Source organism: Lates calcarifer, linkage group LG13 (assembly GCF_001640805.2).
Source record: "Lates calcarifer isolate ASB-BC8 linkage group LG13, TLL_Latcal_v3, whole genome shotgun sequence".
Taxonomy (NCBI): domain Eukaryota; kingdom Metazoa; phylum Chordata; class Actinopteri; family Centropomidae; genus Lates; species Lates calcarifer.
Window position 1 is genome coordinate 12,317,135 of NC_066845.1, and position 24,134 is coordinate 12,341,268.

The 24,134-nt window shown below is 41.5% G+C and overlaps 1 long non-coding RNA gene across 2 annotated transcripts in view; it reads right to left on the reverse strand.

Annotated features, from left to right (window-relative positions):
* LOC108878286 (uncharacterized) overlaps nucleotides 1-24,134 on the reverse strand; it is a 41,064-nt gene that overhangs the window by 327 nt on the left and 16,603 nt on the right. For both annotated transcript variants that reach the window (XR_007814404.1, XR_001960212.2), the window contains exons 2-3: nucleotides 22,843-22,938; nucleotides 3,336-3,434 (exon numbers count right to left, since the gene is read on the reverse strand). This is a non-coding gene — a long non-coding RNA (uncharacterized LOC108878286). The remainder of the gene's footprint in view (nucleotides 1-3,335; nucleotides 3,435-22,842; nucleotides 22,939-24,134) is intronic.

The following is a 24,134-nucleotide window of genomic DNA, read 5'->3' on the forward strand; positions in this document are numbered from 1 at the left end:
GAAAATAAGTAAAACAATTCAAAGACATTCCATAAATCTAAGTTGATCATTTAGATTTTATTACATCAAAGCTTTATGGAAAACTTGTCAGAAAATGTCACAAAATCCTGTACAACAGAAAACATAAACTTGCCGTTATATAGTTATGTTTAGCTTAAATGTGATTAACGTAACTATTTATCTAATATTCCAAGCTAGAGCAGGGCAAACTCTGTGTGTACAGTTTGTCATTGCTAAAGCATGAGAGACAGCACTTGTTGTAGAGTTTCATCACATCCGAAAGCAAGATCCCTGAATGAAAGGAGTTCAGTGAGTTGTGAGTTCCCAGTGTACTTGAAGGCGACAAAGGCCTCAACAATAGTCGCTGACATTAGTCCCCCTCATATCACACTGCACTTTCCTCCCATTGTACCCCTGCACTTCTCACATGTATTGTCTTACATGATATCCTTAGAACCTGATAAGACGCCCGGTGAAGGTTTTTGTAGCTGAGGACACAGGCCTGGGAGTGTCTCAGGGTTACAGCTGCTTATTATTCTCTCATAGAAGAGACTGAGAGACTGTAGGGTCTAGGGAACGCCTTATCGGATCCCCTTTACACCCGACCTAACCTGGGTTACCTGCCCCTCCAGCCCTTCCTCCATTACTCTCGCCATACCTGACACTCCCTTCCTCCAGACAGACATTATGGTATTGCATTTCCACAAAAACTATAGAGCTTGTTGACAAGAATGGGAGGTATTCTGGGGCCCAATATGAATGTATAGGCTGTACAGAACAGCTGAGGTCATTTGAGAAAGTAAGGATGCCTGACTGACTCAGTTATATCTTCAGTGTATGGTGTTATTGTCTGCATCAGGCAACACAGACAGAGCAGCACGTCATTTTCGGATCCCATGACTTTAACTGAGGTGTTTCCTAAAGGTTTACTTTAAATGTATGTGCTGATTTATCTTGTCAGACACTTGAAGTGTCTTAAAAGGGGGTGAGTCCCTTGCAAGTTGTTATAAGTCAGCAACTCCCCTAAGTTTTTTCAGGGAATTCACAATGTACAAAAGTACTGTTTTGGCCAGGCTGTCTTCTACAACAAATTTCTCTGATGTTTGGCTGACAGTACAGAACAGTTCGGGGGTTGGCAGGGGGTCCCTGGGCCATCGACAGCCAAACTCAGCCCAACTCCAAAAGATGAAGGGGGGTGGATTCAGACAATTCATGCACACCACCCTGCCTGCTCAGAGCACCTCAAGGGCACACGCTGCCTGCCTGGCCTGCCTGTCTATCTGTGGCAGCTGATCTTAGTCAAAGCTACATGTGCCTCTCTCTGCATCCTCCTCATCTTCTCTGCTGACACTGCAGTTTAATGCCTATATATAAGGATGATGTCCGCAGTGTGTGTGTGAGTGTGAGTGTGTGCGTGTGTGTTGTGTGTGTACGCATGTGGGTCCATAGCCTTGCTGATATTCCTCGGTATCTCTGATATTTTGGTTGCATCAGACAAAGCCTTTGACAATCACTAACTGGACAGACAGATTATAGCTTGATGTTTATCAGGTAAAATGAAATAGCTGCAACAATGTTCTGTAGGGGTTGTTCAAAATTTAAGCATGTGGCATTTTTGGTCGTGCATCAGTCAGAGACGTCAAAGCAGATGTTTTGCCATGGATAGCTGGGGAAATGACTTGAATTTTAGGACAAACTATGCTATATATGTTAGGCTATGTTTAAAAGAAGACATGAGCTCATCTTTCATATATATTAGTTATTTTTGCTAATTAAGCCTGTGCTTACCTTACATATTTCTTAAACTCAAACCTCCCCTGCTGGCTCCTCACCTAGAACTGTGGACTTGTGAGCATCATGCTGTATTTTTTTCATCATCTGTCAGCGACAAAACACCTGCTTTGGCATCAGTAATTAGGGCGTGTTCTGAAATGTAAGATATTTATATACTTCTGACTTACAGCTCAAATACCTGTCAAAGTGCTTGAAGATGTCACAGTGATGTTGGTATAAGCAAAATCCCATCAACAAGATGATGGGTACAAAGTTTAAGTCATCTTTTATAAACTGGGGCATATTTTTATAGTGTTATAGTTGACCTTCAGTGTAATGAAAAAAAAAATCTTTCAACAGTCTAATTTCTAATTTAGGGATTTTTTTCATCACCAGTAGATCCATATTTTCCCAGACCATATCCGCAAACATGGATAGTTGTCATGCTCTCCACCACAATGTGTATTTATGTGGAAAAATACAAGAATTTTTGGGAGTGGTCTCCCCTCATCCACAAAAAAGGATTTCATGTCAAAGTGTCCCTTGGGAAATTGACAAAGGTAGAAAGTAGTTCCTGGTGTTGCCCTAAGTCTGATAACAGGGTGGAGGAGTTGTATGCCTCCTTCTGCTAACTACTCCCAGTAGACCGCAGTGAGATGGCTCCACTCTCCACGAGGAGGCAAGTAGTGCTGCTGCTGATCTACAGAGAATAAGACTTGACTGTAGCCTTTCAGATCTGGAGGAGACTATTTATACAGACTCGGTGCATGGAGAAACATGATGCATACACATGCATGCTCATGTGTACAGGTACAAACATGTGCTCATGCCATGTGTAAGACTCACTTCATTTACATTGTATAATCTAGGACTGGGTAGGTTTGGACACATGCCACTGTACATACAGATGCCAACAAACAGACTTGGGGCAATAAATAGACACACATGTACACAAATGCACAGACATGCACTTAGATATGACTGACACACACACAAACACATCTATCCGCCATCCCTTCCTCTTCTTCTTTCTCTACCCTTCTCTGTCCATGCTTCTGAACCTTAGGGAGACATATTCTTTTTCATCTGTCAGTATGGATGGAAACAGACATGTTCAAAACACACAACAATGGCCGCGCCAGCACTGAGGAGGCTCTATGTTTTGTATGCTTGAAGCACTGCATTATCTCCTAAGTGTCTAGCAACCCCAGTATAGTAAATAATGGATGCTCCCCTTCCTTGTGAAAAACCCCCTTTTTCACTTCAGGGACCAGTCATGGTTTACCTGTATAAATGCCCTTTCTGTGTCTTTGGAGAAATGGATAGCACTAAAGGATGTGGGTCAGACAATTTCATTAGCACAGCATTTCTCTCTGTGTCTTCTTCAATCAGCCGTTTGACAGAAGCAATGTCACTCAAAATGTCTTACAGACACTTTTATATAGAATTCTCAGAGAAAAGGGATGCAGAGATTGCCGATCCATAGCGCAGAATTTGTGAAATATAGCCCATATAACAAGAGGGCAGAAACAGTAATGCTTGAAAGGAGAGAGCGCAGTCACCTCTGAGATCAGCTGAATATCCTTGACGTCTTTAGCCCGGAGACTCCAGTCGTTATGCCATTTGTTTCTGGGTCACAATCTACGAGGTCTCCATTCAACCTAAAAACACAGAATAGGCATAATGGTCAGTGCTGTAGATGTACATATAGACTCAAACCTACATGTATACAGTAGATAAACATACATGGTATACATATGACTGTACACATTTTATAGACACTCCATGGAATCAGACTTTATTAGAGGATGGGAGTCCTGTCTGTCTTGTTGGTTATTGCTTTCTGACCTACTTGTTTTGCTATAGTCTGTACAGTTAAGCAAAACAGTAGGTACAATTGGACAGGACTGTAGTGTGCCACTACGTAACTAAGTCTCTTTGGTCTTCCTCCACCATTCATTCTGAGGTTACATCGAAAGAGTTTCAACTATTGTGAATTATTTACTTGATTCACCATTCGGCCCTTTAACCCCTCAGCAAATGCACAGGCAGTCAGGGTTAAAAATACACTCCCACAGGATCTGAGTTTGACTCTACATATGTGTGTGAGTGTGTCAGCTTGTGTGTGTGCGTGCATGTGTGTGGGCAGGGATGTGGGTTTAAAATATAAAACAGTATATAACCCATGACACATAAGGCACCTTCCACTCTCTCTCTCTCTCTCTCTCTCTCTCTTTTACACACACACACACACACACACACACACACACACACATACACAGGAACTCATCAGAGCATCATTATGTGGGTACTTTCTGAGTTAGAATCCAGGCCGTCCCAGATGGGATTATTATAACACAGCTTGATCTGTGCAAGAGCTAGGAGTGTGATTGTGTGAGTCTGTGTGTGTTAGTATGTGTGTGTGTGTGTGTGTGTGTGTGTGCATGTTTGTCAGACAGTAAGTGATTCCTGACCTGTGCTTCATGACCTGAGTGAATGTGAGGGTGCACCTCTCTGTGTCTGTGAAAGTATAAAATATATAGTACAAGAATAAAACTGTGCCATGCCGAACCATTAGCAAGAAGGCATTTTCCTTGACAACTGTGTCAAACTACACAAACTGGGTTACATTCACTTACAAGCTAGTATGTATACAGTGGACATATTCATGTTGAGCCTCTGAGTCAAAGGCTGAAATAAAGGTGTCTGAGATACATGTCTGTCTAACAGCAAACTGATTGAGGCTGCAGCAGCTCCCCGTCTGAGAGAGTGAATATTAATGTCACAGAGATATGTGGGCCTTAATGGATCTGCACACACACACGCACACACACACACACACACACACACACACACACACACACACACACACACCGACACCAACTCTACTTGGCCATGTTGCCGTGGTATGTCCCTGGCATGCAGCAGCGTTGTCATGGATACCCCCAGACACATCTACCATCCCATAAGCGGGGGGATGCTGAGCGCTTCAGAGGGGCTGGCGCCGTGGCCCCACCACCACCTCCACCTCCTCCCCCAAACCCTCAACCCCTATTTTCTATCCCCTTCCCCCCAAAACTGAATCCCTGTCCCTTATTCTCCCCGAAAACCTGCTCAGCCTCAAAAAGGCTCTCTGCTTGTCAACAGGATAGGCCTGGAAGGAGCTATCTTGTCCAATGCTGGGGTCCCCCTTGCTCTTGACTGGAATGGTGTATAATGTAACCGGAACATGGCTGGAACAATGAAGAGTGAGATGTAGACAGAGAATACTGCGCCAGTACCAGCTTAACTCTTGTCTGAGAAAAGCTAAAATAGATGTTGAACTGGGAAAATAAATGGCGTTTTGTGTGTGCATATGTGTGTGTGTGGGGGTGTGTGTCTTAGCCCTCAGGGCTATGGTTAAGCCTGTAGTTCATCCTGAACTGATCCTTTTCATTAGCTATTATCAATAATTCAACATTGCACTTGCTTTAATGGTTTAATGTGGCCAAACCCTCAATCCACACACATCCACATTGACACACACACACACACTCACACACTCTACTTAATAGCACTCAGTCTCTTGGCCTGCGCCCAATGCCACTGAGGTGAATATAGATGTGTAAACGTGCACATAACACAGTCAGTGCACCTAAAGCTTTCAAAGGTAAAATACCTATCAATCAGAAACGCCATTTTGCCCTACCAAGCAGGCATGGGATTCCTTGATTTAGAGAAGAAATCATTTATTATTTCCCTACAAAAGTCTGTTTTACTGTATATCAAGTTATATTTGCAATAAAAAGGCACATCAAATCCTCTGCTCCATGATGAAGAAATGAAAGGGTTAATCTTTTATGACGTGTCCTCTCCCCGTCCGTGCCCTCCCTTTCATATTCTCCAGTATGGCAGTGCTCACTGCCTGCACATATGCTGAAAAAAATAATCCTCTTTGATTGGAAGGCTAATTTGAAGTGTCAATTATTCTTATGCAAATGAAGGTACAGTTTCTCATGTCTGAAATGGGTTGGGGGGCACAGATGGGTGTGTGTGCGTGTGCGTGTGCGCACACATCTCCTACCAAAAAAACATACAGCGCCATTCCACCCCCACCCCCCACCCCCCCTTTAACTCTTCATCTATACCTCTTTGGGAAGAAAACTGACATACAAAGACAGCCGGCATAATGGGACGAGGGTATTTGCATGCACATTGTCCACGCTGAGCGCCAAACAGATCATAAATTGAGAGTACAATGCCAAAATGGCAACAAAGGTGTAGAACTGCAAGTCAGCGCCCAAATCATCCGACAATACAGAGGCATGGTTCTATGTTGTAATGTAAATAATGAAATGATGTTGGGTAAACAGGAACACAACAAGAGCTTGGCTGTATCATGGGAAGTATTGTGGGCCGACAAAACAATTTACTAAAGCCTTTGTCATCTAAACACTTCCCAGTAACATTCTCTTTTGCTGTTGCCACACCAGAGGTGCAAGCGAGAAATATAATCCCAGTGTCTGTACAGAGAGAGAGGTACAAGAAGATCCTGTTTAAAGAGAAAGGGAGAGAGAATGAGAGAGAAATCGAGAGCGACAGCGTGTGCCTAAAAGCATAAGTTCGTGTCTAAGTACAGTATGTGAATGAGCGCACGCTCCTCTTTATGGTAATTAAAGCTTCGGACTCAAATCTGAGTCTGGATGAGAGATTTAGACTGACAAAGAGAGACAAAGTGAGGATGAAAAAGGAGAAAGAAAAAAAAAGAAGCAGACAGACAGAGGAGTCTACAAATAGAGTCTGTTGTCTGACCCTCTCAGCTGATGTGGTGATTCAAGTAAAAAAAAAAAAAAGAAGAAGAAGAAGGCTTTTCAGGCCCAAAACAGGATCAAACAACCTGCTGTAGAGTCCAGTTACACCATAACAATGGCTTACATTCACTCTCAGCCTCAACACACAAGCTTTTACCTCAAAGAGTGTGGAGGGAGCGAGTAAGTCTGGTTTTGGAGGGTGGGTGCATGTGGGTATGGAGGGTAGTATAGCGATATCTTAGACGATAATGGTGTTCAACAGATTAGATGGTATCAGCCTACCATGTTTGTTTTCAGCTGTCGGCTTCTAGAGCTCTACTGAGATCTATGGTCAACCCCGCAGGCACTTTCAATCTCAAGGAAACCTTTAGATATTACCGGAGAAAGTGATAGATAGCATTCAAAACTCTTAGATAAAGACAACTGGTGATGGGAGAGCAGCTGAGGACAGATCATTGTCTTCCAAGTGAAATGCAGAGACATCTTTAAAACCTGCAAACCTGCCATTCTCAAAACCAGTTATTGTCCGACTGATCGCATTGAGCATACGATGGACTTTTAATTGACTAGCGAATGACAGGCGTGTTTTTTTTTTTTTTTTACACATCTGTTCATTAGCTCAGGATTTTAAACTCAAACATATAGACAGATTCCTAAAGATATCACATAGCGGTCCCTGTAAGCTTCTCTGTCCACAGCAGACAATCTGATTAATCACAGACCCACAATAGACAGCTACTATCTGCTAACCTTCTGAGACCCTGCTTTTCAAGCTATGAACAGCCGCCCTGGCAATTTGTATTTGTTTTGCATTGGTTCAGTAGTTCTGGAGAAATTAGTATGCAGTCAGGGATGGGAGAGCTTGTCAAGATCAGGGGGAAATCGCTACCCACCCACTGGGTAGGATCTACATTCATGAACAAGGTTGACAAGAAAGCTGACTAGTGTAAAGACAAGGAGCAAATAAAATGGTGGAGAACACCCTGAATATTCTTTTTCATATGAGTGCACTGAGAACACCTTCATAGACAGCACTGTTCTCTATCTGTCTGTCTTGTATGTCTGTACATCTGTCAAGACACTCACTCTCTCTTTTCCTTCCTCCCAACCTTTAGCCCCTCTTCTCTTTTCCAGAACTATGTGTCATGCACGTCAAAATGCTAAGGCCAGTCCTTTTGAGGGTGTTCTGCTGGACCATAGAGCGAATAAACATCCATGTCAGGAGAAAGCGATCTGGGGCCCTTCTCTCACTGAGCCCAAGCTCTCCTGGGAAACACACAGCTCATACAATGGATAGAGGAGGCCTTTTGTTGAGTCTCTGGGAGCTGCAGGGCTAGCTCTGGATCAAACAGGGGTGTGTGTGTGTGTGTGTGTTTGTGTATGTGTGTGTGTACATTTCTGCATTTCACGCATGCACACGCACACACATACACAAGTAGATCGTACTGACACACGAGAATGCGCACACACACCTTCGCCCACACACACACACACACACACACACACACACACACTGAATCACAGACTTTCCTCATCTCCCTAAACTCAGTGTGACTAAGTAAACTTCTTCACCCTTTTGCAGTAGTTACCGAGGGCAGGAAGATGAATTTGAAATAGCCAGCAGGAGAAGAGACCAGAGACAAAGAGGAGAATGGTGACGTAAATCAGTGTTGGACTGATTTAAACTGGTTTAGTGTCAGTCTAAAAGGGCTTTCTGTTGTACTATATACAAATCACAGTTCAAAGACTGTGGCTGGCCTCCCTCCTGGGGTCCAAGGCAGGGAAATCCTGCAGGGAAGCATCTAATGCTTGTGGGTAGCCTGTGTGTGTGTGTGTGTGTGTGTGTGTGTGTCCATGTGTGTGGCACAGTTGTTTATTACATAGGCTTGAGACATTTCTAAAATATATGATCTAACATTGGCATGAGATAAAGGGGGAGGTGCTGCAAAGAATGGTAACACAAAATGAGAACTAGTATTATAAGATAAACTGCAATTGTACTCAGCTGTGAAAAAAATAGAGAATTAAAAAACAAAAAACTTCAAGGCAGTAGGCGAGTGACTGCACACTACATGCACATTTGTTAAATGTGTAGCACTATAAGCTGTTATTTTACCATTGTATAAAAGCTGTGTTTATCATGGCTGGATAGTATGAGCAAATGTGGTGACAAAACAGACACTAGAATACACAACTGCCACAGTTTCTCCCCGTATCCCACAATGCATTTTAATAAATTTCCATTCGAGCCACTGCCTTGCTCCTGGCTGTCTGCCCCTCGTGTAGGATCTATGGGAATTCTCCTCACTGAAATGAACTCACACTGTCTGACCCTATTCATCCCCAAGACCGCACTTTCTCTGGGACTCCCCCTTTTCCAGTCCCCCTGTTTCCCACAGACCCCCTCTCCACCTCTAACTCTCTCTCTCTCTCTCTCTCTCTTTGCATCCTCCCCCTCTTTCTCTCTACCTTCCCACTGACCCACCCCCCCAAGTCTCTGCCTTGCTTTCAACTCCAATTTTGGGCACAATGAAGTTGTTCTGGCTGACAGTTTGGCCAGTAGAATAAGTGTTGTTTGAGCCTGCTGTGTGGCCCTGTAGTGGGCCCATTCTCCCCCTCGCCGGCTCAGTTACCGAGAGCCTTGTTGGTGGGACACGGAAGCCATCCGTCCCCACGCTCCCACCCTGACCCAAACAATTAGCCTCAAACTGCACTCAGGCTCACCTGCGCCTCCTCCTTAAATGCTAGAATGCATGGGTGGACATATGCACACACACAAACACACAAAAAGAGCTGCTTATTATCTATTCCTGCATTTTGATCAACAAACAAACTTTTACTGTATGCATTTTGAGAATGTTTAAAGTCTTAAAAGTTTTTTTTTTTCCTTTCATATCCTTCTCAGTGTTATGAGTTCATGTTGGTTCTCTTCCATATTGCATCTGTTATGGTCGCTGCTACACCACAGCCAGGTTGGCCTGATTTACTCAGTTACTCCATGTCTTGTAGGACGTGTCAGAAAGGATTCTGTATTGGGGTCAGCTGGAAAGACAAAGCCTGCAGCCCTCTCTCCTCTGTCGCTTTCAGTAAGCATCAACCAGACCCCACCACACACACCAACCCCACCCCACCCTCCCAACCCCCCACTCCCTCTGTTTCTTCTCCAGTTTTCTGTTTCTCTGTTCCAATGAGTTATCAAACAAACATAAAAAAATCACACTATAAATATTCTTCTTGTGTGTATCCCCTCTGACATGTACACACACAAAAGAGCACACACACACACACACACACACACACAGAGAAGCCATGACATGAGAAAGTGGCTGGGAGAGGCCCTGATGGGGGGACCATATGTCCAGGCGTTGTATATCAGTCGGCTCACCCCCAGCGCTCTGCCAGACCACCATAACTTAGTTTGTCTTCAACACAAAGTTTGGTCCAAGCTTGGCTGGGTTCATTAGGAACCTATTCTCTGGAGCCAATGAAGCTCAACAGACCTCCAACAAAGGAGCTAATCACACCCACTGCTGCTCTCTCTCTCTCTCTCTTTCTCTCTCTCTCTTCTTTTCCTCACCTTCATTCTGTTTCTGAGAACTTGATCTCTACCATTTCCACAAAGTCTCACTCCTTTACCAAATAAAAACAAATATATGTAATCAGTCAGCGCCAAACAATAGAAACAGCCAAACCTAAATGTATACAATACAGCACAATCTGTGGAGCACGAAGAATAAGCAATCACTGCAAAAGTGCTACAGAACAGCTAAATGATGACAAAAATTAGCAATTGTCCAATGGCAGTGCCTTTCATTCTTGTGTGTCTAGACAGCCTATGGATAATTGTGTCTCCATTGAAGATTCACACCTGCGTCTGTTTGTGTATGTGAGTGGACTTACGAAGTGTCGTGTTCTCACCTGACAGACACTTTGCTGTCCCGGATGCAAGTGTTATTGAGATGCGGCGTGTAGAATGTACGCCTACCTACAGTGTTGTTGTGTGTGTGTGCATTTGAGTGCATGTGTGAGCAAAAGGATGTGGTGCACTGACAATGGAGAGCCCCAGGCTGCTGAATACTTGAAATGACCTTGAACCTCAGCATTCTCCATTCCCATGGCTGCAGGGACGGTGAGTATGTTTGTGCATGTGTGTGCGTGAGCGTGCGAGTGTGTTTGAGAAGAAGAACAATGAGGCTTTGCACTTTGTCTGTGCACATAATAGCTCTTCCAAAATTCTGTAACACAGACAGTCAGGGTCGAAATATTTCCAAATAATCTATGGTGAATGATGTAGGTGAGATTTTATGGCCATAAAAAAGAGGAAAATTTTAGATATTTTGTAACAAGACAGACATTTTAAGGCGGAATGTCAAGCTATTGTCCTCATTAGGACAGACCTTGTGTGTTTGTAATATCTTCGCTACATCAGACTGAGCTATCCACTATCACATGCACACCCCTTTACCTCTCAGCCTGCAGTGACTGTATTTGCTCACCCTGCATCCAGCAGAGAAGGAGGCTTTTCCATACCATGTCCCCTACTGTGCACACAGGGCTACGGGCAAGCATGGATGTGGCTGATCTGGACATGGCTTAAACACACAGACACTGTACACACAGGATGGTCCCAAAGCATACAAACACACACAAACATTCATGTGCACACCAATGAAGAGGACTTGGCGGGTTAAGAATGCCGGTAGGGGGTAGGGATGGCGGAGGGAGACCCAGCAAGGGGTGGTAAAGGCCATGTCACCGGGCCCTGCTTGGACACAAATGTCAGCAGCATGACTGCCTGTACATGGAGATCCAGCAGTGTTGAGAGCACAGTAGATGATCAAGAAGAAACAGATAAAGAGGAGAGGAACAGAAATTATAGCCCAAAACAAATGAAGCTACTTAAGGTAGAGAGAGAAGCTTAACACTGTAAAGACCATATTCTGAGACCAGGTTTCAAGTAAATTCTTTTGCCTTAAACCTAACATTATTCTGGATTTAAAGAAGAGCAAAAAGAAACATGTAACACAGTGCAGGACACAAGCTGTGTCTTTTTATCTTTTATGTTTTGTGTGCTCTCTAAATGGTTTCAGAAAGAGATAAAGAGTTGTCAAAATGTGATAAAAGCAACCTCTTTCAATGTAAAAACAGTTTTTATTGTTAACTTATTTGAACATGAGCGGAATATTAACTGATCTGACTTTACTCATTAAAGCTTTTAAGCTCCTTGCAACATCAACACATGCTGTATTTTTTTCCACAACCTCACCCTACAGTCAGATGTATTACTCAAACAGATGCAATACTGTGTGCACCCCTCCCTCTCCTGCCCCATGTTGCCATTCCTGCTCCCCATCCATTAGATGCTGAACATTTCAACTTTCAAAGTGGAGAGAGAACACAATGCCCTCTGCAGCCTAAAAACACTGAATATATTATAAGCATTTTGCGCTTGAATATTCCAACAGATACAAACATACAAGCACACATACAGTATACACTGAGATTCTGAGGAAAATATATGTATTTTTTTCTCTCTTTGAAAGGTCAAAACACAACCCTGCACCATTCCGGAGGCACTCTGAAGACCAACAAAACACTTATACACATGCATTTAATGTTAATAGAGGTAAAAACCACTTTATAGCTCCTCACGCAACAACAGAAAGCATATACAATCTGACACATTTTCTATTCATCCATGCATTAGTGAAGAGGCTCTTGTAGACAGCAGGAGCCTTGGATTTTATGGGCAATGTGCTGAACGTGTGTGTGTTTCTATATAGGCACAAACAGCATATGGAGTTAACTTGAAAATTGGAACTGCAAATAAATACATATGCAAACACAAAGACATACAAACTCATACACAGTCCGAAGGTTACATACAGCCATTCATACAAATGACATACAATGACATGAACAATACAAGCTTAGATCCCAAAGGATAATTAGGGGGCAAAGTCACACATTATAGTAAATAAAATAATCTATTTTAATGTTAGTTTCTCATTGTACAGTGAAGGAAGGATGAGTGCTGTATGAACTTAATGTGGTGTTGACTTCAGCTCAACATTGTAACATATAATGAACGCTCTTATGAAGACAAAGGTTTTACATGCAAGATGAGGGGCAAAGAGGACATCTACTGCACACAAAAAGGGACCACAATGGTCTTTGTAGAGTGTCTGTTCTCTCTTCATGATGTATTTACTATAATTGTTGTAGACACACAATACATCATTGAAGCAAGCATTTAATAAAATGGCAGAGTATTTAATTTGTTGTCAAGATAGATAGATAGATAGATAGATAGATAGATAGATAGATAGAACTTTATTGATCCTCTGGGGAGGTTCCCTTCAGGAAATTCAGGCACAGGTGGAGAAACAATACACAGTCTGTGTTAAATAGGATGGTTATACATGTTAAACTGAAATATAAGGTTAAGGTTGGGTCACTGGGATCTATAAAGAGAGTCTGTCTCAGTAGCAGTACAGAACTAGGAAATTATAGATATTTTATTGCGGCAGCACAGGTCACATGCAGTACTTTTCTTATCAGAAAAAGTGCTGCAGATTAAATACTGTATGTGTCATTATTGGGAACAAATGTCATTTATAGTTTATTAGCAGAATTAATTGTAAAACAAGATTGCAATACTGTTAGCTCGTTTAGCCAGTTTTGTAAAAATATGAATAACCTTGTCAAATATCAAACATCATTCTGAGTGAAACATACACAAATTACATAAGAAATTGTGTTAAACATTAGACTGTCTTATATTCCATGGCATAAAGAGAAATTATTATGGTCATTGAAATACACACACACACTCACACACACACACACACACACCCACACACAATCGCCAGATGGCCATATGGTAGAGTGTGGATGCCCTGGCAAACACAGCAACAACAGATTCCCAGAACTCAAACTCGAGGCCATCTTCCTCTCAGCATGCACTGTCTTCAGAAAAGAAAAAAAAAGTCCTACATCCTGACTTGTAATGCAATTTTTCCTCCTGCCCTTTTTCTTCATTTCCTTTTGTTTCCTCCATTTCCAGCCTCCACCTGGAATCACAGCAAAGTTCCTCAGTGAAAGCAGTGTGCTCTACTCATCACCGACACTTTTACAGATCCTCAGCCTCAGACAGTGGTGATTTGTGCCTGTGTTAAGGCAGAACTACTCCTTGCCTCTTTCACGATATAGATTGCTGCCATTATCTGGAGCTATTCCTCCAGCTGACACAAAAAGAGAAGAAGAAAACATGGAGGGGGGGGGAAGGATGAAGGAATTTCACCCAACCACTGTATGAATTGCTGATGGGACCTGAGTGACAATTTGGTATGCAATTGCCAGGGTCAGTCGCAGAGAGATTGTCATGTCTGATTCCTATCTTGTGGGGCCAAGCTTTGGCAGGTACAGTGTTTTGTCAGAGGACAGTTTTCAATTGAGGAAGTCCAATCAGCATCACATCATTTTTAGTTGTGTAGCTGATGGTTACTAAAAGGGGTTTGGCGGATAAACTTTGGTTAATATATATGCTAGTGCATGTATACAACACAACACACACACAGTTTACGTTAAGCCAGGACCTTTGGCTGTGGTGGGACCTGACTAATATTCCAAGTAACATGGAGCGAATGTGGCGGAAATGCAAATTCAGCGCTGTCCCCTTTCACATTGAGGAACAAAATCAAATCTTTTGTGGCCGCTGGGCATTGAGGGTGGGAAAAACGGCGAGGCGGGAGGGTTCTCCGGGTCACTCGTTTGGGCTATGAATGAGCCAATGCCCAGGCGGGAAAGATGGTGTGCCAGTGGTGTGTTCTCTGCTAATTGATTGCCTCTACTAACAAGAGCATAATGTATTCTATTGTGATCATCCTTCGCCTATGTTCATTAAGCCAGGAAGCAGCGTGATCTTTTCTTTTTGTCTCGCTCCTGCCCCTTTTTCTCTCCCCTGCTCCACTCGTCCCCCACCCCCCACCCACCCAGCCCTCTGTTTCTCCTCTTCTCTGCCTCTCTTGCTCTCTCTCGCACTGGATGGGAAAGGTGATGCAAAGATGGTATGACAGGCAAAGCATCCCTCGCCATCCCGAATGCAAAACCGAAGAGGAACAAAGGACAGATGGAGGGAATGGAGTAGGTGGCTGGTAAGATGATGAAGAAAGGAAGAATGGATGAAAGGATGAGAGGAAAAGATAGGGAGGAGAGATTATGGCTGAGAAGATAGGAGGATATGGAAACAAGATGGTGGGAAAAGAAGACACAGTGAAAGTGTGAAAAAAAGAGATGAGGATCAGAGAAGCTGCTCCTCTCGCCATCTTCCTCCATCCCTCTCTTTTTCTCCCCTTCTCCCCCCCTTCCCACCCCTAGTCTGCTGCTCTTGTCAGGTTCCCACCCACTCCTGATCTCCCCACACCTCTTCTTTTTTTTTTACCCTCCATTCTCCCCTCTTGCCCCTTTTTCACCCACCTCTCTTCCTCGCTTCTGCTACTCACCCCATCTCTGGTTCGCCTCTTAATGAGAGCTGGCGGGACAATAGTACCATTGTTGCCCATGTTTGGGAACCCTGGACTGAAACAATCGCTGTTTACCCAAGCAGTGGCACAGCCTGGACCCTCTCCTTCATTACAGCCGGGCCAAGTCTGATTAAGTCTGTTCCACAAGTGCTACAATAAGCCACTGAGCTGGCCACTACCACTCATCCACTCTCCTCTGTCTTTTCACTCTACCTCCATCCAACACTTCCTCCCCTGTCTGTTTTCTGTAGTCATAATTTCAATTGGATTCTCTCCCTCTGCATATTCTCCTCCTTGCTCCCAGTTGCTAGCCCTGGTCCCCCCTCTGATTTACAAATTGTTCATCCTCAGTCACCATGAGAATCACATTTACTATAGGAGGTGCACAACACAGAAACAGAGAAGACATGAAGTGTAAATGGCAAAGTAAGCGTCTCAAAAATCGTTAGATGAATCTAGTCTATTTTCAAAATGACCTTCATAATCTAGGACAAAGCTAATTTCTTTATTAAAAAATTCCCATGAGGGTTGAACATGCTGCAGGCAGTGGCAATATGACTAACTGCAAGAAATAAGAGAAAACTCCCTTTCCATAATGGTCTCAGATCATAAAAAAAAAAAAAAAAAATTGGCATGGAGGTGGTGTTATCAAGCTGATGCTTGTGGCAGAGACGCACTGAATCAGTGGATTGAAAGCCTTTTCACTCAACCATATCCCTCAGCTCTGTGGCTTGTAACAGAAGTATGCTACCAGCACTATGCAAAACAGCATCATGAATATGCGTAATTAGGTGGGACTGGTGTAATTTTTCTGGGTTATGGGATGTGACATTTGTGGGGCAGGAGCATACATCAGCGTAAGCGCGACTGACAAATGCATAATCCCTTTCTCTGCAATGAAGCATTTTACACTTTGCAATACAAAATATACAGTTTGCCTTCATATACTTAACAGCCGCATGCAAAAAAAGCATCAAATAATCCAGGTAAACACACAGGCACGCATCCGTACAGTCACACATGCATAGACATGAATGGTTAGACGCGCATGTAATAATGACACTGGAAAAGGACTGTGCATATGACACTCAAAGAAATTTGTACATTTCAATGCAAATATACTCTAGACCAATTATCTCAACGTTGTGTACACATCAATGGAAAGAGAGATAGCCAGAGTAAATTTGTGTTTACTACAAAAAAGAAAGGTTGAGTTGTATCTAAAAGTAGTAGACATGAGAATATCAGAGGGACGCAATTACTCAGTGATAATAGAGGAAACCTGAAATAAATACAAAAATAATGACAAAATAAAATATGGCCCAGCCTTGGAAGGCAGAAGGACACAAAGACTGCTATTGCCAAGCAACAAGGTTAAAAGAGGCCTGATACACATGAATGTTTAACATAATATGCTACTAGATATCAGTTAGTAATGAGTGTTAGACATTGTTGTTAGTGACCACGAAACACAGCACAACTGATGAGAGAGTTGGAGCAAATTTCCCTCCACACTTTACTGTTGAAAAATACCTGGAAGTCTAGTAAGTTTTTTTCCCCCTTTTTTTTACAATATTGAATTACTAAGCATCTATTATAATATATTTTTTCCCTTTCTTTCTTTCTTTTTTTTTGCATTAGTATTCAATTTAGATGAACCTTCAAAAGAACTGAACATGTGAATGCACAAATAAGGACAGACACATGGGCATAGGTACACTGACAAAAGCATCTATTAATAATTGGATCATATTCTTACACAACCAGACACACACACACACATAAATGCACGCACACTATCAACACACCTCTCTAGCTCTTCAGAGAGAGCCAATTTATAGATACTGTACTGAACCCCCCTCACCACCTCTCGTCTCTCTCTTTGCCTTGCCATGCCCCTTTCCCTTTCCCCATTCACCCATACAGACACACACACACACACACACACACGCACACACACACATACACACACAGCACCCTGCCACAATCCACCACCCTGCCACACATACCGAAGGGGAGGACACATCCCTCATAGCACCCAGGAAATTAACTTGACATTTGATGCAGACAGAAAAAATATATTTCAGTGGGGGGAGGAAAAAAAAAACAAAGTGTACCAAAGCAGAGATAGCATAAACCCATCCCTTGTTCACCCTTCTCCACCCCACCCCCCTTAAGCCCAGGGACGCATTCGAGGGGGATTTCAGCGATCTGCAATGCAGACGCCACTGGGTGCCCACGGTAAAATGAGCTTCATCTTTTGCCTGTCCTTCTCAGTGTATGCTGTCTGTCCCTCTTTGTTTCCATCTTTTATGATGCCGACACTCCATTTTCATATCCACTTCCCCTCCCTTGTTTGTATCTTTCTGTTTGGGAGGAAGTTGAAAAAAAATCTCTCTATATATTTATATATAACAGTACTGGAGGATCACTTGATGGTGCATGTGTGTGAAATTAAGGCACACCCTTTAAGGCACTCCTGTTGAATACAAAATTTCATATTGTGAGGATGAGGGTGTTTTAAATTGCTGGTGCCATGCTATTTCGTTCAATTTAGCATTCATCTTCTAAAATCCTGGCCACTGATACACACTAATATCCCTTTGCTGAGTTATTATATTTAAACAGCTTTGAAATCTGGGTTAATCACTCCAAAATTAACAATCAGTTGAGAAATGAAACAATAAACATATGTCCGCTGGTTGCAATTTTGTACAAAGCAATAACAGCGGTCGTTCCTGTCCCACAGATTTCAGTGCACCTACGATATCATGCGAGCAGACTAGAAAATAAAGTGCAGTGTGATCTTGCATATGTTTGATAAGATTAATGATCGCATCAAAGGCCTCGTGGTAACCTCGGCAAGGAGCCCAAACACCACGAGCGAGAGCAGGCCACAATTAATACATCATTATGCACTGCTACAGTTTATACCCATGAACACACACAACACACAGCAAGACCGCCGACCAGCTAGTGTCTGTCTCAATATCCCCTGCATTAGACATGCAGGAATGTTAACATCATTATGCACAATTGTGAATGTCTGTCTGAGCCCTCCCCCTTTTCTCCCCTTACCATATTGTGTCTGCGGTTTAGTCCACTTGTATATGTGTGTGTGTGTGTGTGTCTGAGAGAGGGCAGCATTATTTAAATATGATTTTTTTTTTGTATGCAAGTTGAGACAAATTACTGATAGTTGTACAGCTATGAGACTCTCCAAATGCGATATTGTTAAACCAGGTCTACATTAATATCAGCATTTTGTCAGGAGAAGTGATGCTGCAGGAACTAATTTCACAGAAAAAATACAAGCTTTGCAAAATGATTCAATTTATGTATAAGGATTTTATTGCATAATTCTAGAATTTATCTACAAATTAAAAGTGAATGGACGTTTTGAATTAATTTGTGATGAAACACACACTGGCATATTTTACACCACACACTTTAAACACTGTGTTGCATTATGAATTATAAGAATTATGATATATAATTTGGGATGAAAGCAAAGTGGCTTCTAACTTTTAAGTACTCAAGTGAATCTTTTTGCACGGTCTGTGCTGATGCATTTGTGATAATGCAGCAACTCTACTAGTGCTGTAAATATCCATGGTGAGAACCAAATCAAATATCAAGGAAAATAATACAAGCATATTTTCCTTTTTTTTAGGGCTGGAGGAAAAATGAAGCTGACCTGAGCTGTCATTACCCAATCCCCCAGTTACTGAACATAATTATGAAAATGTCACATGTTTGATAAAGCTGAGGTTTTTTACTAGGAGGGTGAGCAGGAGAGGTGTGACTTTCATTAGCATTGGTGTTACTAATATCTGCTCTGCATTTCTCTGCGGCGGTATGGTCAAAATATTGCATCATCTAAACACACACACACACACACACACACAAATACTGCAATGCTGTTAGCAGCCACTGTATCACAGTTGCATTCACTGTGTTTTAGAATCGCCTCTGTAATGAACACTGTGTTGCATCACAAAAAAATAAAGCACAATTTCCATCAAAAAGGAAACACAATACCAAAATACAGAACTGAATATTATTCAGGTATTGCGAGTAAACAGATCTATCTGGTATTTATAAGCAGAGAAAATTCCACAAAGTCTATTTAGAGTCAGATTCAAAACCAATATATATATAGTTATGTGCCACAACTTAAAGATTGTCCAGCAAGTGTTGTATACTGCTTACACAAACTCTCCTTCTGCCTCCTCGCTATTCCTTGCTGCCAGCGATTTGCATTCATTTGCATGATTTTACGATGTGCATATCCTTTGTTCCCACTGTATGATGATGCAGAAGAAACCCTCCCTACGCAGCGCTATTACACAGCCCACTGAAAGCTACTTGGATATTAAATTTAAAAAACTGTAGTTTTATCTGTTTTAATTATAAATTGATAAGATGAGATTTTCTACAAATACCAGACTCATTCCCTGGTGCAAACCATGATAATGTAGTACATCAGAATTTGGGGGGGGGGGGGTAGTTTTGTGGAATTTTTGAACAACCATGGAAAGGACATATTGTGCTATCGCTAAGAGGCATGAGCATCTGCAATATATAGTACGGGGAAAGGATTGCATCCAAGCATGAAATATGGAATTACTTGACAAATAGGAAATAGGAAAAATTATAGATGGAAACTAAATCACTAAAAGAATATATATATATATATATATATATATATATATATATATATATATATATATATATATATGTATGTGTGTATGTATGTATGTATGTATGTATACCTTCACATATTTTACAATATTTTCATTAATAATGTACTGTTTTCTCCATCAGCCAGTTTTAGTCACCATTTTAATTGTTTACAATTGTATTACCTGATCACAAAGAATACGCTTTTGCATTTACTAAGTAATCTTCAAAGTGCAAAATTGTCATTTTGACATTGTGAATGGACCCACTGCAATGCCTTCCTGTTTGTTGGCATCTTTTGTTCTCTGTTGTTTTATCTGGGCAAGCAACATGCACACACATGTTCTCTCTCACACACACACTGATGTTTAAGCACTCCATAATCATGCAGACACAAGCAGACGACTTCATTAATCGCTGTGGGCTAGCACTGATGATACAGAAGCCGGCCTACAAGACTGGAGGGTTTATATTCACGAATGCGGGTGCCACATTATAAGTACTTACTCCCGCTGGCACCTTAATAGTACGCAGCTGTACTGCAAATATGCATGTCTGATAGATGATTATGAGTATAGCATACGAAATAAGGTGATGCAATGTAAACAAACTATACTGTATAACAAACATTGTGGGCTTCTTTGGGTGCTTATCTTAATATCCCGCAAATGGTGCTCAGGCAAAATTTACAGTGTAAATCTTTTTGTATTGTATGAGCTGTAAAAATATTAATCATGACTGTAGAAATTTTCATATTGAGACAGGGACAAGGGATAATATAACTACAAAAAAGCAAAAGGATTCTTGCCCTCATTTCAAATGGGAACATATCCTGATATTGTCAAAGTACATCTGTATCTGCAAAGATGGAAAGCTGTCCTGGTTTCCTGTTTCAGCTTCAAACCTTCGACCCTGCCATATTCTGTATACAGGCAATGGCTGATGGGGGTTTAGATGTTATTTTTAAAAAAAGCCTACCTTTCTAAAATAAATAATGCAATACGAGTCAGATATAGGGGTCTAATGACCCTGGCACACTTTAAGGGCTGGGCTTTTAGCTTTGAGTGAGGTCTATTTAAGGTGATCATTTTTGTATGTAGAGAAATGTTTGCAAAGATCCTCCATGGAGTTTATGTTTACTCTGTCTCATTGGATCATGTAGTGAAAACTCTACTGAACCATTGAAACTGATGAAAACAACATTTTTTTAAATTCAAAAGTCAGCTATTTAATGCTGTTCAGCAAAGTGTTTGATATTTAAAGCTGTTTACCCACCTCTATTATGCAGTGACACAATTGTGAAATCTCATGTAGCAACCTCCTTTTCCACAAAGGGCAAATGGTTTTCACTTCTTTAACATCTTTGGTCGACCTGATTAACACTATTGTGACCTATCACGTAAAAAAAAAAAAAAAACAGCCATTCCTAAATGCTGAGCTGAGGTTATGTTGAACAATACATATACAGTACATACAGAAAACCATTCATGTTAAAGTTATAAGATATTCTGTCTGAAGCAGTGCTGTGGTGGCAAAAGTATTAATTCTATACAAAAAAGTAATTTATGGAAATGTACTGCAGAGATTGCCATAAGACACAATCTCTCTGTGGTATAGTGGAGATTGCTACAGACTTCAGCACTGACTTTTCCTACCGAGTGACTTGCCCTGCCCTTCTAATTGGCCCTTCTGAGCAGTCCACCAAATGTGTGTGAGTATTGGGAGTAATTAGGACAAGTAACACCACCGCACACTGAGGCCCATGGGCACTGACATACCACCTCGCCCTTTATTTTTTTCAGCAACACCAAGAAATAAACTTTCAACTCTGAGAACTCTCAATACAGAGCATATGGAGTCACTGGGGTATATTCATTTGGTTTAAGTTTGTCACACCAAAGGTGCACTGTGTAGAATTTTTTTCTAACCATCAACAGCATAAGCATGGCAAAGGTACCAAGTGCTATACTGTATGTTTTCTGCTGACAGTGAAAGATGTCAATCATTGCAGCTACTGTAGTTGTGCACAGTGTGTACACCTAATGTGCTTTACCCAGCCTCTCAAGAGGTCACCCAGACATTAAAAAATGAGGTCAAAGTTGAAACAAAGCAAGCACAGATGGAAATCTGCTGCTGCTGCCATCTAATATAACAACGTCTCCTTGGCATGAGAGAAAGCCCAGCTCATTAAAATGTTTGTCTCTCTTCAATAATACAAAATGTCACATGTAATAATGGCTGGAGGTCTAATTGATTGAGCAAGATGTCCTGCACGCAATGCAAACAATGCCAGGGTGGAGGGCAATTACTGTTACCGTGTGGATTTCAATGGCTAGAGGAAATTTTTGATATCACTTCCTGGTTGTAGCTACTGTTGGTGTGTGTGTGTCTGTGTGTGTGTTGTGTTGTTGTGATGATGAACAGTGAACAGTAACCTCTGTTTCCCCTGTGCTTCTTGTCTTTGGTATGGACCACAGGGCAAAGAATGGGTCATGGGATTTGATATTGCCCACGATCACATCGCCTGAGTTCCCTTCAAACCACTGTTATTCTGTTTACTGTGTCCTCTGGACCACTACTAACATCTATGCCTTTTTCCAACACACACATGGGCTAACATTGCTGCAGGCAAACAGACACACACATCAGCAGAGATGGGCACAAAAGGGGAAAAACACTCAGTCAAAGCCCTTGCCAACAAAGAAATTTAGATATTTTGACAACATTTTCAACACTTTGTATAACATTTTTGATATAAAGTGTTGAAATTTTTCTAATAAATATTAAGAGCTTCAGAAGATCACTGTGTTCAGTAAATAATTCAAAGCAAAATAATTGTGATTTGTAAAATGTAAATACAACATCACACAAGCCTAGCAACACATATGTAGAGTGAGTTTCATTGATTTTTTTGTCCTTAAATTACCAGAGGTCACAGAAAATCAAATACACAAAAACTACATGTTGTCCTGGTACTGCACATGAGTACACATGTACCCCATGTAGGCTAATGGTGTGTACACATATACACACACACACACACAAATTTTGGTTTATTAACCCAAGCTCACCTCATGTGGGTCCAGTGGAGAGCAAAATCCCAGAGATCTGATGTTGACCTCTACTTCTTGCTATCTGCAGTCCTCCACAGCTCCTTTTCTCCATCACTGCAGCAACAGAGGACACACATACGTACACACAGGCAGGGAGTGAGTACATTCACCAAGAGGTAACCTTTACATGTTGAATAACTCCTCTTGAGCAAATCACAATTAACATGTTTCCTCTAAAAAGAAAGGAAGGAAAGCAAATGCACAGTTATATGGCACAAGGAGGAAACAGAGGTAGCATTTACCATAGCTAAGTTTACTTGCAGGAATTCAAATTGGCAATAACTTTGTGCAAATGTTGTCTCAACCTTTACACTTTGCCACAAATAGCAAGTCAAACTTGGGACCGTTATGGCACATCAGCAGCTGCTTTATAGATCATTTGAAGGTCATGGGAGGTTTTTTTTTTTCATATTTCAAAATATTAATAAGAAACTTTGTTTAAATGTTAAAATAGGAGTATAAAATGAAACTGCTGATGTATAGATGCTTAAATATCTCACATTAAAACTGAGATAATTTTTGTCTAAGCAGTAAAGTCATCCAGACTAATTCTGGTGTGTGCTAACACTGTTTCAGCAGCCATGTTGTTAAACCCAGCCACCCTTGACCTCTGCCTCTTCTCACTGGAGGGTGAGCAGGTCAAATGTCACATGTCAAGGCTAGAGGACAAGTCCATTTGAGGTCAAAGGTAACCATTATAGATTGTAGCAATTGATGGTTAGTTTGAGACCTAATTGTTGACCTTACACAGCAACATGCCAATGAACTTGAAAGTACCCTTAAATGTGTGTTGTTGTTTTTTCTTTCATTTTGATCCTTTAGCTCTGTAAATTGATGTGACTGCTGACATTCTCCATATGTGAAGATAGGTTTTACAAAACCCAGTCAAAAACTGGTCAGATGTCAAAAATACTGTCATTGAACATGAATGACAAAAAGTGTCCTTTTGACGTTACAAAGGTCATTCTTTCACTTTTTGCATACTTTGCTTTTAATATAAATCTAAACAATCTAAATCTAAACAGTTAATTGTATTTTCATGTGGTGGTTACAATTCTCAACTTTGCAGGATATGCACAGAAATATGCAATATATACTGTATGTACTTTCTTTCTTCTGAATTTCTCTCCTGCTCTGTTCCCAAGTGATTGTGAGGCTCTCCTGGCATGTCAATATCAAACTGACAGATGCCACATTTTATTAGAGCTTCATATCAAAGCACACACATACATAGCCACACACTTGCACTT